Raw genomic sequence first — 5,000 nt, 5'->3', positions numbered from 1 at the left:
TATATGTGTATATATATATATATATGTATGTATATATATATATATATATATATATATATATATTCAAAATTCCTTCCCTAATCACTCTCTGTCTCAAAAGTAAGTCAGTTTAGCCTCATTCCACAGGTAAAATCAGATGACATACTGACCTACAAAGCACAGGAAGAACTAAATGTATTCTTGTAATGAACAACAAAAATCAAGAACCATTTCCGGAACTGTTTCATCTCAAAATCCAATCAAGGGTTTTTCTAAAATGCAACACCAACTTTTCTGGAAGTCTTGTTGCAAAACAAACGTACAAATGAACAAACGCGCAAACTCTGGCCAATGTACAGCCTCCGTCAAATTAATTGGACTTTGAGCTCAGTTCCAAATAGCCTTTACTAAGGATTCGCTATATTATTCTTATACGTGATTCTCTCATATGAAATACTTCGTATCATAATTACATTTACTCACTCTCTCTCTCTCTCTCTCTCTCTCTCTCTCTCTCTTCTCTCTCTCTCTCTCTCTCTCTCTCTCATCATAATATATTTCAAATAAAGGTATTACTGAACTGATTTACATTCTCTAATTTAATGCTTAACAAGAACAGCTCGGAAATGTAAAATAAGGAAATTTTATTATTACATAGAATGAAATAATTTCTGACTGATTTAAGAATTGTTTTAAAATTTCTGAATGTAGCTCATAAAAAATGCAGAAAAAAAAAGGAATAGTAACTTGGTTTCTTCTTTAGAAAAATAATGAATATGTAAGCTTTTTTCCACTCAAAATAAGTTTAAATAAAGAACACAAAATAATTTAACTCTTAAAATAATCACCGATAATGAAAAAAAGTTAGAAATTCTTAAAGAAGAGTAAATTTGAAATTATAGATTCTTACATAAAACTTTCGTTTATTCATTATTAGGTTTTCCAGCAGGTGAAACCTATTTCCTAATTATCTCCTTATCAGGTGAAGGACAAAGGGCCGATCCTCCTCATCTTCTTAGAATGAGTTAATTGCTGTCTTGAACGGAAGAGTGACTTTAATTAATTACCATAATTAAGGACCTTAACTAATGCTCATAACATTCATCGGGACAATTCGTTCCAGTCGTTGCTCTATTTACGAAATTCCATAAGATTCAAATGTTTACTCATTCTTTTTAATTTTGGGCTTGTACTTGCTAGAGAATATAGCAGCCTTAAACACATACACACACCCAGACACACACGTACATATACTGTATACATATATATATATATATATATATATATATATATATATATATATATATATATATATAATATATATATATATATATATATATATATATATATAAGACGACGATGGATTGGCGAACCAAGAATGTTTGTGGGTGTTGACTAACATAGAAAGACCATTAACATATATGTGTGTGTATATATAAATATTGATATACATGAACTTATAGATCTTATATATACATTAATATTGATATAAATATACTTTATATATATAAAATATATATATATATATATATATATATATATATATATATATATATGTGTGTGTATTAATATATATATATATATCTATATATATGTATATTATATATATATATATGCATATATATATATATATATATATATATATATATATATATATATATATATATATATATATGTAAAATAAAATGCATTTCACACCAAACGTCATCCCTTTAGTGAGAGTGGTCAAGGTGTTATACTCCTTTCGGGATTTAATTTTAGAAATGATGAGGACGCAGTTTCTACGTCTTTAAAAATCCTAGAAGAACCCCATTGCAGATATCCATCTAATTTACTGTGAATCTCATAAAATACTCAGATCAACAGAGAAATAATCAGGTCAAATATATGTCTCTAAATCATTCTGACCTTATTCTAAAGCCTCTTGTCGTTAGGGGTTTTGTGCTTGTATAACAGCTAAACGTTATTGGAATGAGCAACGCCAATGTTTTAGATCATCCTCTTCAGGTTTTCTAGTATCAATAACTGAAGGATTTCTTCTCAAATGTTTTCTTATTAATTCCCTGACGAATTCAATTCAGATATCAGATATATCTCTCAGACACAGAACGTCAAACCTCAATTTCTTTCACGCCAGATTTATTACCGAATCGACAATCTTGAAACAAAATGAAAATGAAAACAGTTGGAGAAAACCCTGATAAAAACGGAATTGCTTCAACGGCGAATTCAAGCAATGGACTCTTCTGTGCTTGTCTGTGCGCCAACTGCATGTATCTGTGTTGACGACATCAGGATGGTCTTGACACAAGAAAACATTCGTTGTATTCGCTCAAATGAGCCGTGACACAGCCATTCCATCATGTGGACGTCCAATAAACAAAAAGTTTTGTGTCGTTTGGACGTTGGGTTTCTCTTACTCAAGTCATTAATTCTCTCGAGTCAGGGAGGGATTTTTTTCCTTGGAAGGGAAAACGGCAGATTTTGAGACTAAATCTGATGAAAGGACATTCACTCTCCTCTCTCTCTCTCTCTCCTCTCTCTCTCTCTCTATCTCTCTCTCTCCTCTCTCTCTCTCTCTCTCTCTCGTTGGAAAAGGATCTGCAATATGTCGCAAGGAAGGAATCCTTTAAGCCCAGGAGTTTCAAAGATTGAGAAGGATTAAGCCTTGAATTAACTCTAGTAGAGAGAGAGAGAGAGAGAGAGAGAGAGAGAGAGAGAGAGAGAGAGAGAGAGAGGACGAGAGAGAGAGAGAGAGAGAGAGAGATGGGTGCAACTATCATTTTGACCTTATTACACAACAAAAACCAGTAGTAGAAATAGTTAACTTGGAAAATGAAACTGAATGAGGGAAGAAATTGAGGGTTAAAGAAAAAGGTTAAGTTAAATACCATTCAGATAATGAGGCTTACAGTAAGATGTCCAGATGACAATTAATCTCCCCCCAAAAAGCTGTTTAAATTGTGTAGTGCATCACAGTGTAATCTGCTTATGAAGCTAATGAAAGAATTCATAATTAATTAAATAGTCTTCATATGAGTAATTAGATCATTTTGATATAACTGTGGATAATTATATCAATTTTCAAAGAATCATATGTTGCGTACTAGTTGAATTGGAATATGACTATTAGACAACTAACTTAACCTGTACTTGGTTCAAAACAAGGTGCACTTCCTTGAGTTAGGGAATATATACTAATCTAACTTGAGAGGGATAATACTTTAACTTTGTGGATAATATTTGAAATTGGGGATAACATAGAGAAGATATTTGGGTAAACTTAAATGAGATGTATTGTTAACTTTGGAGATATTTGACTAACTCCGAAGATATACTTGTTTAACATAGAATAGATTTGTATAACTTTATGAGATATTTGTTTAACTTAGAGATATATTCGTTTAATTTAGATGAGATGTTTGGCTAACTTAGGAGATATTCGGGTTATACGTCCTAAGGGTTCCTGAGATATACCAGTTCTCAATTTTAGTTCAAAAGGTGACATGACTTAATGAATATGTATGTATGTATATGTGTATGCTCCTTTGTATCCACTAGTGTATGTATAATATAATGAATATAAATTTAATGATAAGGAGAAAGAAGCTCTGCTGTTTGTTTTCTTTCAATTTCGAAGATGAGAATAATCTTAATTGGGATCAGGAATTACAAGGGAGTCTGATCCCCTTATCTTTTGGAATCCTTTCTAAGGGCATTTTATTCTAGACGAAGATTCAGGAGGAAAAAAAGGCATATTGAATTAAGACACACACACACACACACACACACACACACACACATATATATATATATATATATATATATATAATATATAGTATATATTATACATATATATATATGTATATATTATATATGCATATGTATATATGCATATATATATATATATATATATATATATATATATATATATATTATCTATATATAATTATTATTATTACTTGCTAAGTTACAACCTAGTTGGAAAAGCAGAATGCTATAAGCTTAAGAGCTTCAATAGGGAAAATAGTCCAGGAATGAATAGAAATAAGGAAATAATTAAATTACAAGAACAAAATAGAATACTTTAAGAACAGTTAACAACATTAAAAAAGACCTTGGTACAGAGACTATGGTATTACTCAGACTAGAGAACAATGATTTGATTTTGGAGTGTCCTTCTCCTAGAGGAGTTGCTTAACATAGCTAAAGAGTCTTTTTTACCCTTACCAAGAGGAATGTAGCCGCTGAATGATTACAGTGTAGTAGTTAACCCCTTGACCGAAGAAGCGTTGTTTTGGTAATCTCGGTGTTGTCAGGTATATGAAGACAGAGGAGAATGTGGAAAGAAAAGGCCTAAGTATTCGATGTATGTGTAGGCAAAGGGAAAATGTGCCGTACTTAAAGGGAAAGATCCAATGTTAGTACTTTCCTGGCCAGTCAAATGACCCAATAACACTCTAGCGGTAGTATGTCGACGGGTGGAGGGTACCCTGGTCAACTTACTACCTACATAGTATATATATATATATATATACTATATATATATATATATATATATTATATATATATAATAATTATATTCAAAATCCCTTCCGTGACCACTCTCTGTCTCAAAAGTAAGTCAGTTTAGCTTCGTTCCACGGGTAAAATCAAAATGTCATACTGACCTACAAAGCAAGGGAAGAACTTGATTCATTCTTGTAATGAACAACAAAAATCAAGAACCACTTCCGGAACTGTTTCATCTCAACATCCAATCAACGGTTTTCCTAAAATGCAACACCAACTTTTCTGGAAGTCTTGTTGCAAAACAAACGTACAAATGAACAAACACGCAAACTCCGGCCAATGTATAGCCTCCGTCAAATTAATTGGACTTTGAGCTCGGCTCCAAATAGCCTTTACTAAGGATTCGGCTATAATATTCCTATACGTGATTCTCTCATATGAAATACTGGTTTCGTATTACATTTACTTCTCTCTCTCTCTGTCTCTCTCTCTCCTCTCTCTCTCTCTCT

This window comes from Palaemon carinicauda, chromosome 30 (genome assembly GCF_036898095.1).
Source record: "Palaemon carinicauda isolate YSFRI2023 chromosome 30, ASM3689809v2, whole genome shotgun sequence".
NCBI classification, from domain to species: Eukaryota; Metazoa; Arthropoda; class Malacostraca; order Decapoda; family Palaemonidae; genus Palaemon; species Palaemon carinicauda.
The sequence above is the reverse complement of the archived record's forward strand: the minus strand, read 5'-3'. Positions refer to the sequence as shown.